Source organism: Sinocyclocheilus anshuiensis, unplaced genomic scaffold (assembly GCF_001515605.1).
Source record: "Sinocyclocheilus anshuiensis isolate Anshui unplaced genomic scaffold, SAMN03320099.WGS_v1.1 scaffold718, whole genome shotgun sequence".
NCBI lineage: Eukaryota > Metazoa > Chordata > Actinopteri > Cypriniformes > Cyprinidae > Sinocyclocheilus > Sinocyclocheilus anshuiensis.
Window position 1 is genome coordinate 2,714,251 of NW_015546102.1, and position 12,447 is coordinate 2,726,697.

Sequence of the window (12,447 nt, forward strand, 5' to 3'; positions counted from 1 at the left end):
TTAAGCTTCCACTCCATTGTGGCTAGTTTGGAATTTGGTCTGTAGGTATTCATATATTTCCCAGAAAATAAGGGAAGTAACAGGTTTGAAGGTTGAACTAAATTACATTTACAGACACAAAATTAGCTACTTTTTATGCTAGGGTAGCTTTTTTACATAATATTTATTTAAATAAAGAAAAAAAAAACATAAGAAGAGAACATGCTTAAATGTTTCACATTAAATGGGAAAATTCACTTAAAATTTTAATGAAGTACCCATACATACTAACTTCATATAATTTCTCAGCACTTTTTACGCGCTTGCTATAGTGAGTGCAACTGTGAAAGCACAAAAACCTATGGTTACTGAGGCTTTTGCTATGAACCTACTTTTCCTAGTCCTTTTCCTTTTTTTTCTGTAGGCTGCTTGTGTTCAGCAGTATCACACTTGTGCTTTACAGACAGCACAGTCTGTGCTTCGAACAGAGACGGTCCTGGACTCGCTAGCGCTCTGTATCTTTCATCAATACCTCATTACTCTAAGCAGGTCCTATCACAGCTTCCAATGTGAGCGAGCACAGCTCCGGACGAGCACCATCCTCAGTCTGGTCCCGTGCTGAGGTGATTGACAGCTCAGTGAGGCCATCGGTGGCATCTGTTAGCGCGAGGCGTCCGCTACCAATGCCAGACTCTCTGATTAATAATTCCAAACATAGCACGAGATGGAGCGTGGGGTCTGTACATCCTCTACGATTTCTATCTTCACCCGAATATGTTGTGCCTCAAAAAGACTCAGCTAGATAACAAAAGCAAATAAGAGCTCTCTGTTAATTATGCCTGCCGATGCTGCCAGGGTGTCTGGGGAACATGGTTTTCATGCACAATGAAAGAGATGCAATAATATATCTGTGACAGCAGACTAGCCGGTCGGCATGACCAATCATTAAAACACATATCAAATGAGGAGCACGCTGCCAGCTAAATGAAATCACAGTGGGAGGCCCAACCAGGGGAAAAATAAAGTGACCATATGATCTAGACTAGAGGTCAGCAATTACCAGACCGCGGTCTGGATCCGTACCCCGTATTGGCTCCATCCGGACTGCAAATCATTTCTCATAAATTAATATAATCGTAAACATAGCAATGTTTTTCTCTACACACAAACATTTTCAGTCATCACTACACAGCAAAGATGACACAGAAGCAGTATACACAGACTATATAATAGCAAATTTATATATACAATAATTACAATGGCAGAAAAAAATCGTAATAATGAATCAAAAACCGCACTCTGTGAAACCGTACGAATATATTACTGATTTTTTTTTTCACGTAGTGTGTCAAACCATCAAGAAAGGGATAGTGTGCCCAAAAATGAAAATTGTTCATTGCTCATGTTGTTCTAAATCATAAAACTTTCGTTCATCTTCGGAACACAAATTAAGATTTGAATTAAACCTGAGAGATTTCTGTTACTCTGTTGAAAGCCTATTGCAAAAAAACTTTGACGTGTCAAAAAGTTTATAAAGAGGTCATAAATAGAGTGGTTTAATCCAAGTCTTCTGAAGAGACACACTTGCTTTGTGATGAACATATTTAATTTCTGCTTTTACTCATATATAAACTTTGATCAGCGCACACACATAGAGTTCATCAAATATGGTAAACAGAAGCTCAAATGTGCTTGCTTAACACACAAGAAAAAATGAGGTTTGTTCTCACATGTCAACTTTGTATGGTTGATCTGCTTGAAAGTTTTGGTGTAATGGAATTTTAATGGAGGGCCAGAAATCTCTCAAGTTTAATTAAAAATATCTTCATTTTTGTCTCGTAGATGAACAAAAGTCTCGGGTTTGGAACCCAGCACATACAGACTATATTTATCTAATTATTTAATTAAATTGCAGCCTTCTGCATTGCTGTAACATCACAAGAAAGACTATCATAATACTGACTTTATTTCAACTAATTGTCCAGTGTTAACGTTTTTTTTTTCTTCCACCTGCAGACCACTAGGAACGTTCGTGGGCTACAGCTTGAGAAGCTCTGCTCTGAACATCTTGAGAGACTATCGAGGGTTATTTTTTTCCACCTGCAGACCACTAGGAACGTTCGTGGACTACAGCCTGAGAAGCTCTGCTCTGGACATCTTGAGAGACTATCGAGGGTTATTTTTTTCCACCTGCAGACCACTAGGAACGTTCGTGGACTACAGCCTGAGAAGCTCTGCTCTGGACATCTTGAGAGACTATCGAGGGTTATTTTTTTCCACCTGCAGACCACTAGGAACGTTCGTGGACTACAGCCTGAGAAGCTCTGCTCTGGACATCTTGAGAGACTATCGAGGGTTATTTTTTTCCACCTGCAGACCACTAGGAACGTTCGTGGACTACAGCCTGAGAAGCTCTGCTCTGGACATCTTGAGAGACTATCGAGGGTTATTTTTTTCCACCTGCAGACCACTAGGAACGTTCGTGGACTACAGATTGAGAAGCTCTGCTCTGTACATCTTGAGAAGCTATCGAGGTTTTTTTTTTTTCCACCTGCAGACCACTAGGAACGTTCGTGGACTACAGCCTGAGAAGCTCTGCTCTGGACATCTTGAGAGACTATCGAGGGTTATTTTTTTCCACCTGCAGACCACTAGGAACGTTCGTGGACTACAGCTTAAGAAGCTCTGCTCTGTACTGTACATCTTGAGAGACTGTCGATGGTTTATGACATCTAACTTTCACAAGGTATTGTTAATTTCAACCAGAGAATTTAAATTCTAGGCGATACTAGACCATATTTGGTTTTTCATCCCATTCCCCTAAAAATCAGTGATTTGCTTTCAAATATGTTCAGCTTACACACTGTCCTATTTCTCATCGACAGCTCTCTGTTACAGTGAAATCACAAAATATAATGCTTCTTTATAAATGTAATCCTACATAACCTGATATTCAGTTGAAGTTTTAATATAGTTTAATTTCCCAGCTATCCAAACCAGTGATTCACCGATATTAAATTTCTGATACCGATTATTCAGAATGACATGTAAACTATACATGGAACCCTCTTATTTGATTCATGACTATAATATTAGAGGTTAAGATTAACAACCGAGACTAAATTATTATATTTAACCAACTGTGAACACTTGATAACATTCCTGATGTAAAAAAATATATATAAATATATTTTTGTCATTGAAACAATTGAGTGGTTACATAATACATTTCAGTAAGTGATCTTTTAACATACTTTCTGATTTTTAGTCATGTTTATTTTATTGTGTACTATAACTTGTATTAAAAGCAATCTGTCGCCTCATTTAATAGCGTCAAACAGCATTTATTGTTTGAATTTTGTGAGGAAGTGGACATTATCTGAGAGCTGAAACTTTGTTTCTTATCATAAGTAACAAAGCACAAAGCTCTTTTATTGGATAGGAGGTGCGCTACAAAAATGTTTGATAAAGGGAAAAATTGCGGACTTGGAAACCCTGGTTTGAACTACAGGTGACTCAAACAGAACTGCTCTATTTTTGTGCAGTGAGATTGAGATTAATGCATTATTGCATTAATTCAACAGCCCTAAATTCTACACAAAAGATGTTTTCTTCACACACAAGTTGCAGTTTCTTCCCACATGTTTTCTGCCTCCTTTTGATTGACAGAATATAAAATCGCCCCTAGTCACTGACTGTTTTTAAACAATTGGCCGATGGCTGATATCGATTATTGGCTGATACATCGGTGCATCCCTAACCCGACCTGGGGTGCGTTTCCCAAAATCATCGTTAGCTAACTATGGTCGTTAGTTCCATTGAACTCTATTGGTAACGACAGAACTTGCGACCATAGTTGCTTTTGGGAAACGCACCCCTGTTTAAGTTATTATTTGGACCTTTGCATGGACGGAAACCTCTACAATCTTACATCAATGGAAAATCCCTCATCTAGACTTTTAGAACATTTAGACTTAGAACAAATCTGAGCACAGAAATGGGGGCAAGTAACGAAACAGCAACGAAAAAACAACTTTTTATTAATCAACTAATGAGTTATAATTAGTCTAAAAGTTTAAAATACCCTCTCTATCCCTATACTGAACATTAGTGGCTAATGCAAGAATGTAGTACAAAAACTGTGATTAAAAAGTTTTGAGGAAAAAAGAAACGTCACAGAAAAGATTGATTTCCTCCACACTTAGAGTTTATGCCACTTGCCACATAAATCAAAGCACCTTAAACCTGGCCACTGCGGCTGAGTTAAACATTAAATTACTGAATACATTAGAGAATCAAGCCAGCTCCACCAAGAGCTCAGGGCGGCACACATTTATGTGCCCCTGGATGCTCTGCAGATGGTTTTATGCTCTGGATATGGGCTTCTGAAACAAAAAGTCTGAAAAGAGCTACTGTCCTGGGAGCAGATAAAATATGTGGGGCCGCACGGGCCCTTTAGGGCCCCGCTGATCAATAGGTTGGTCTCGGGCAGAGCCTTAGACCATTGCTGCAAGGCTGGGTCCCATGGGAAAGCAGCACGGTGAGGCCCATAATACTTTAAAAGTGAAAAATATGACAGCCAGTCAGTTTTGCTTGCATAAAATAGAGCCTCAATAGTATGAGTATTAATTTTTAATGCAGGCCGTGTTTCTGACCCTGTCCTTGCCTCTGCAGACATTGTGGCAGCTCAGCTGAAGGGAGAAGGGAGAGGTGTGCTGAGGTGAAGTTTTAACACACTCAACTGTACACAGTTGAAGCTATAAAGCACATACGTGAACTGTTTGCTGTTTAAAAGTTGTTTAATATCTGTGACCACAGAGATTGTTTTTATTAGTGGTAAGCGCACAGACACATATTGACATGTTCTTTCCGACCACTAATGAAAGCAATTTGTAAATGCGTACATGTGATTGTATAACCTGGGAGTTTAAAATGTGTGTGACAATACACACATTTGCAGTAATATATATTACACTATTACAAATGCTTTTTCCTAATTAGTATTGTCACAAATCCTGTTCATGGACTTCCGTTCGCTTGCCACCAGAGGCTGCCCTCCCGTTATACTGTCACACATCACCCGGGACTACATTTCCCATGTTTCATTGCACTGATTACGCACTCACCTGCAACCAATCAAACACACTTTAAATACGAGGCCCTAACCACTGTTCAGGGCCGAGTATTGTTTACGCGTTTATGCTGTTTAGCGTAGCTATTTTACAGAGCCAGTTCCCTGTCCTTGTTTAAGTTTCTAGTTCTAGTTTCCATAGTCTAGTCAAAGTCTTGCCTTGCCTTTGCCTTTGTCGCGGAGGAACATGACACCGAGTCTGCTTGTGTAATGGTGGCCACACCGGAGCATGCTCACAAAAGGGCGTCAACAAGAAAGCCGTGTCATGCTACTGCTGTCTTTCCTGAGTCAAGTCAAGTCATGGCTGATCTTCATGAGTCAAGTCACGTTACAGATGATCTTCATGAGTCAAGTCACGTCACAGATGATCTTCATGAGCCAAGTCAAGTCACCTCTGATCTTCCTGAGTCAAGTCAAGTCACCTCTGATATTCTTGAGTCAAGTCAAGTCACCGCTGATGTTCTTGAGTCAAGTCAAGTGTAGGATCTCTGTCTTCGAACGGACCCACTTACACTATTGAGTCACACATGAAACAATCACATTCCATTGAGACAAACTGAGGAGCACCCTATGCAGCCATCTGCGGTCGTAAAACTCATGCAGGGTCAGTGAAGTGTCTCAGCAGTTCCTGTACCATCTAGCTTATCGTCTCAAGAGACTCAAATAAAAACAGTGCTTAAACCCTAACTCAAGCTAGGATACAAACTATCTTTGTTTTACGGGCTTTCAGGGACCAGATGTGTGATACCCATGGCCATTTGACACATAAATTGATAATCCCGTCAACAAAAGAGACAATTTTATAGCTCCATGTCCAGCGAGAAGGATGGCAGACCTACACTCGTGACATGGGCATGACCTCAGGAGACCTCCCCTTTTCTCCCTGCATTCCAAAAAAAGGATGCACCCTTTTCTCTCTCTTCGGTCAGACAAAGGGACATGAAACTTACAACAGACAATTTCAACAGATAATCATTTATGCGCATAACCGGGCAACCAGATTCACAAATAATATGTTATATGTCTTATATATGCTAGACGTGTTTCATGTAATCGGTGCAACTTTAATCAGTGTTTTATTACCCTTTATAGGAAATAAGGTTATTAAAATGTGTGTAATATGTGAAGTTTAATCTTGAACGAATGGGCACGACAAATGCAGAATGTTGAAATGAAGTAAACTTTAATAGTATGTACAATACTTGCATGTAAGAAACTTTATAGAAGTATTAACACAACTTTTATAGATGGTGTCCTAATGTGATAAAGTGAAGCTTCATGTTAAGGTATGCACGCCCCGCCTTGCATCAAGTCGATTGGCAGAGCGCGTCGTGGGACGGACTTGTGCCGCAGGTCAAAACCCCACTGCAACACAGATTCAAGGGCTTCTCGCTGCTTACTCTCTCGAGTGAAGGCTTTTCGATGCTTGTTCTCCCGAACGCAGGCTCTTCGCCACTTGCTCTCCTGAGCAAGGCCTTGTCGCCGTGTGGAGAGCACTCTAACTTGTGCTCACAAGCTGAACCATCAGGCGATCGACCATCTAGAACTCAACTACTCCGTTGAAGCTTCGTAACTCTGCAGAACACAAAGTCTTGCTAAAGCAGACTCTCTCAGAAGAACTTCGAGGCTCCTCCGCAACCCGGCAACCAACCAATCACCGCCGAGGACATTCCCAGAAACGACGTCAGCCAAACGTCATCTCAGCAACCAATCAGAAGCTCCGGAATTCCCTCCGGCTATGAGGAAACCCCGTTGCAGCTGCCAGCACAAACGCAACTACAAACAAGGTCTTCTATCCGCTGAAATAGGTGCTGAACCATTTAAGCAGTAAACGTAAGACAAACCTCTGCTTTGTGATTCTCTCAGGTTGAATTTAAAACCACTCGTGAAAACGAGTTAGAACTTTGGGAACTTCATACAAACTCCGTAACTTTCATTCTTCAGAACTATATGTGTGTGTGTGTGTGTGTATGTGTATGTCTTAGCTTAGGTCAATGTAATCTAGAATAGCCAATAAATTCTTGTTTCATTTATAAAGAATCATTGTCTTGTGTCGTGACATTTTAAAGTTAAAACTCTGCCTAGATCCTTGTTACCTTGCTCAAAATTTAATAAGATTACCATTTTGTTTATGTGTCGTTGGCCACGAAGTAATATGAACAGAATTTAATGTACACGGACGTTAGCGTCTCGCTGGACGACCGTTGATCAAGTGTAAACTATCAAATTTGAAATCAGTTCTAATCAGGTTGACTCCGAATTTTCAGATTCGAGTCCTCTCAAAACCTGAATTAATTAATAATAATCAATTCCCTAAGAAAAGTAATCTGACATTACACAAGTCACAGCCGATCTTCCTGAGTCAAGTCAAGTTACAGCCGTTCTTCCTGAGTCCAGTCAAGTCACATTTGATCTTCCAGAGTCTTGTCATGTCACAGCTGATCGTCTAACATCTCAGCTGATCATTCAGAGTCTCATCACATCACAGCTGATCTTCCAGAGTCTCGTCACATCTCAATTGATCGTCCAGAGTCTCGTCACGTCTCAGCTGTTCGTCCAAAGTCACGTCACGTCACAGCTGATCTCCCAGTCACGTCTCGTCTCAGCTGTTCGTCCAGAGTCACGTCACATCACAGCTGATTATCCAGAGTCACGTCACATAACAGCTGATCATCCAGAGTCTTGTCACGTCCTGTCTGTTGCACCCATATCTTCAAGGTCAGTCCTTCGGTATCCCAGTCTCGTATCCGGTGTGAGGGATGCACCACTGGTGTCTGCACACGCAGCTGGTATCCCCAAACCTACTCACTTGAGCCCTCCAGTTCTTGAACTGATTCCCCTGTCTGTAGCATTTCCCATATGGGGGATTACCTTTTGGTGTGTTTGGGCTGCATACACCACCACAGAACCTCCCAAGGTGGCGGTGTCCACTATGGTGTCTCCAGAGGTGGTGGCTGATGCTGCAGAACCTCCTAAGGTAGTGGCGCTCGCTGCTGTGTTCCCCGAGGCGATGGCGCCCGCTACAGTTTCTCCAGAGGTGGCAGCGTATGCTGCAGAACCTCTTGATGCGGTGGCGCTTGTTCCAGCTCCTTACGTGGTGGTGGCGCCCAGCAATGAACTCTGTACCTGTCCTGTTAAGGAGAATGCTAATGAACTCTCCTTGTTTCCTGATGGTACGGCTGTAGAACCTCCAGAGGTGGCGGCATCCGCTGCAGAACCTCCAGAGGTGTCAGTGGTATCCACTTATGAACTCTCGTACTGTCCCTTCACGGCTATGGAGGCCGTCTGTGAACTCTCAGCCTGTCCTGTAACGGCTACGGAGGCCGCTTATGAACTTTTGTCATGCTCTGAACCGGTCATGGAGACCCTCAATGAACTTTCGTCTGATCATGTCACCGATTATGAACTCTTAGCACTGTCTGTAACATTAACCCTGTCACTACTTTAGAGACCATTCATGAACTGTCTGCCTGTTTTGTTTCCCCAAACGTGTTTGCTGAACTGTCTTCCTTGCCAATCCAAGTCTGTAAACCTGTTTATGAACTGTCTGCTTGTTCAGTTTCAATCAGTGAGCCTGTTTATGAACTGACTTCCCTGTCTGTAGCATTTCCCATATGGGGGATTACCTTTTGGTGTGTTTGGGCTGCATACACCACCACAGAACCTCCCAAGGTGGCGGTGTCCACTATGGTGTCTCCAGAGGTGGTGGCTGATGCTGCAGAACCTCCTAAGGTAGTGGCGCTCGCTGCTGTGTTCCCCGAGGCGATGGCGCCCGCTACAGTTTCTCCAGAGGTGGCAGCGTATGCTGCAGAACCTCTTGATGCGGTGGCGCTTGTTCCAGCTCCTTACGTGGTGGTGGCGCCCAGCAATGAACTCTGTACCTGTCCTGTTAAGGAGAATGCTAATGAACTCTCCTTGTTTCCTGATGGTACGGCTGTAGAACCTCCAGAGGTGGCGGCATCCGCTGCAGAACCTCCAGAGGTGTCAGTGGTATCCACTTATGAACTCTCGTACTGTCCCTTCACGGCTATGGAGGCCGTCTGTGAACTCTCAGCCTGTCCTGTAATGGCTACGGAGGCCGCTTATGAACTTTTGCCATGCTCTGAACCGGTCATGGAGACCCTCAATGAACTTTCGTCTGATCATGTCACCGATTATGAACTCTTAGCACTGTCTGTAACATTAACCCTGTCACTACTTTAGAGACCATTCATGAACTGTCTGCCTGTTTTGTTTCCCCAAACGTGTTTGCTGAACTGTCTTCCTTGCCAATCCAAGTCTGTAAACCTGTTTATGAACTGTCTGCTTGTTCAGTTTCAATCAGTGAGCCTGTTTATGAACTGATTCCCCTGTCTGTAGCATTTCCCATATGGGGGATTACCTTTTGGTGTGTTTGGGCTGCATACACCACCACAGAACCTCCCAAGGTGGCGGTGTCCACTATGGTGTCTCCAGAGGTGGTGGCTGATGCTGCAGAACCTCCTAAGGTAGTGGCGCTCGCTGCTGTGTTCCCCGAGGCGATGGCGCCCGCTACAGTTTCTCCAGAGGTGGCAGCGTATGCTGCAGAACCTCTTGATGCGGTGGCGCTTGTTCCAGCTCCTTACGTGGTGGTGGCGCCCAGCAATGAACTCTGTACCTGTCCTGTTAAGGAGAATGCTAATGAACTCTCCTTGTTTCCTGATGGTACGGCTGTAGAACCTCCAGAGGTGGCGGCATCCGCTGCAGAACCTCCAGAGGTGTCAGTGGTATCCACTTATGAACTCTCGTACTGTCCCTTCACGGCTATGGAGGCCGTCTGTGAACTCTCAGCCTGTCCTGTAATGGCTACGGAGGCCGCTTATGAACTTTTGCCATGCTCTGAACCGGTCATGGAGACCCTCAATGAACTTTCGTCTGATCATGTCACCGATTATGAACTCTTAGCACTGTCTGTAACATTAACCCTGTCACTACTTTAGAGACCATTCATGAACTGTCTGCCTGTTTTGTTTCCCCAAACGTGTTTGCTGAACTGTCTTCCTTGCCAATCCAAGTCTGTAAACCTGTTTATGAACTGTCTGCTTGTTCAGTTTCAATCAGTGAGCCTGTTTATGAACTGTCTTCCAGCCCAGTTTCAGTCAATGAGCCTGATGTTAAATCACCTGTCTATTCAGATCCCACTGACAATTCTGATGTCGTACTATCTGCCTGCCCAGTATCAGTTTATGAATTGTTTGTTAGTCCATTTTCAATCAATACATCCAGTTTTTAGCTGTCTGCCTGTCTTAGTTCTGCTCTTAAATCTAACTGTGAACTGTCAACCCACTCAGTTTTTGCTAATGCCCCCAACTATGAACTGTCTGTCTATCCAGCCACTCTTAAGGAGACCAACACTGAACTTTTAGCCCTGTCAGTCATGCCCAAAGAGACTTTTAATAAGCCCACTGTATTTCCTGTTCCGGTCCTTGATGCCGTAAATGCACTGCCTGTATCTTGTATCTCAGTTTTCCCTAGGCCCCAGTCCCTGCCATGGGTTCCGGATCACTCTGGTCCGCCGTGGTGGTCTGCAGACATGTTCTGGCGGGCCAAAGCTCCGTCTGCTCCGTCTCCATCTGGTCTACAGCTACGCTCAGCTGGCCTTCTGCTTTGGTCTGGTGGTCTTCGGCTACGCTCTGCTGGACTTCTCCTCTGGTCTGGTGGTCTTCTGCTCCGTCTGCTCCGGTCTGGTGGTCTTCTGCTTCATCTGCTCCGGTCTGGTGGTCTTCTGCTCCGCCATGGGGATCTTCGGACTCGTCTGCTCTACTGTGGTGGTCCTCAGCTCCGCCTGCTCCGCCTTGGCTTCCTGCTTTGCCGGCTCCACCCTGGTTCTCTGCTCTGCCCTGGCTTCCTGCTTCGCCGGTTCTGCCTTGGTGCCCTGCTCTGCTGGCTCTGCCTCAGTTCTCGGTCTCTCCACTTCGATGTGGACCTGGCCCTCCGTCCCTCCCCCTGTTCCGCCTCCGCTCCACCGCCCTCTTGGATTGTATTATGTTAGGAGCATCTGGAAGCCGCTTCTTGTGGGGGGGCTCTGTCACGAATCCTGTTCATGGACTTCCTTTCGCTTGCCACCAGAGGCCACCCTCCCGTTATGTAGACACTCACACCACACAGACTGTCACACATCACCCTGGACTACATTTCCCATGTTTCATTGCACTGATTACGCACTTACCTGCAACCAATCACACACACTTTAAATACGAGCCCCTAACCACTGTTCAGGGCCGAGTATTGTTTAAGCGTTTATGCTGTTTAGCGTAGCTACTTTACGGAGCCAGTTCCCTGTCCTTGTTTAAGTTTCTAGTTCTAGTTTCCATAGTCTAGTCAAAGTCTTGCCTTGCCTGTTTTCTCGTGTTCTGATCTTCTGCCTGTGTATCTTGGATTAACCCTTTGCCTTGCTGTTTCGGACTGTGTTTGCACCTCGTCTGGACTATTGCTCATGTTATTGGATTACCCCTCTTGTCAAACCCTTTGGATTATATTTGCCGTTGATCGACCTACGCCTGTCAGTCGGATTACTCTTGTGTCTTGCCCTCAGTATACCTGTTGCCATTGTCTTGACCCTCGCCTGTTTCTGACCATTCTATGAATAAAGCTTTGCAAATGGATCCGCACGTTTCTCATCCCTGTCGCCTTGTTACAAGTATATATCTTGTTTACAAGGAAAAAAATTGATCTTGTTTTTATGCTTCAAGCAAGGGGAAAAAATTACCATTAATGTATGAAAAATAATTGTAGTAAGTATGATGTGATTAATTGAAGTGAATTTCAACACACACACACATGTATACATACATTTTTTTCTGGAAAATATGATAAAAAAATACTAACTGACATTTGAAGTAAGACAATAATTAGAATCTTGAATTCAAGTTCATTTAAATAATAAAACAATTATATAAATTGTATTTACATTTTTTTATTTAATTTATTTCTTGCTTTAAGCGTAAGTCTCATTTATTAAAAAAAGAAAATCTAAATTGATTTGTATTTATGCTTAAAACAAGAAAAAAAACAATTTACCAGTAATGTATGAAAAACAATCATATTAATTAAAAAATAATATTAAATTTATGTCTTAATATATAATTATTTTTGTTTTAAGGATACTTTATTTTTATTGGAAAATAATCTAAAAATACTGATTGACAAAGTGATTTTTGCAGTGTACTTCAAGCTGGATTTATGTATTTTTACTATAAGCCTCCCACACTGAAGCTCCATTTCTAGAGAGCAGAGAGCATGCCCAGTACTTTCACACCTGATCTAGTCCATCTGTCTGTGCAGGCAGGACCTGACCAGAGCAAGCCCAGACAGCTCAG

At 43.2% G+C, this 12,447-nt stretch overlaps 1 protein-coding gene across 1 annotated transcript in view; it reads right to left on the bottom strand.

Moving 5' to 3' along the window:
* Positions 1–12,447, bottom strand: part of LOC107700576 (dihydropyrimidine dehydrogenase [NADP(+)]) — a 174,782-nt gene that overhangs the window by 26,759 nt on the left and 135,576 nt on the right.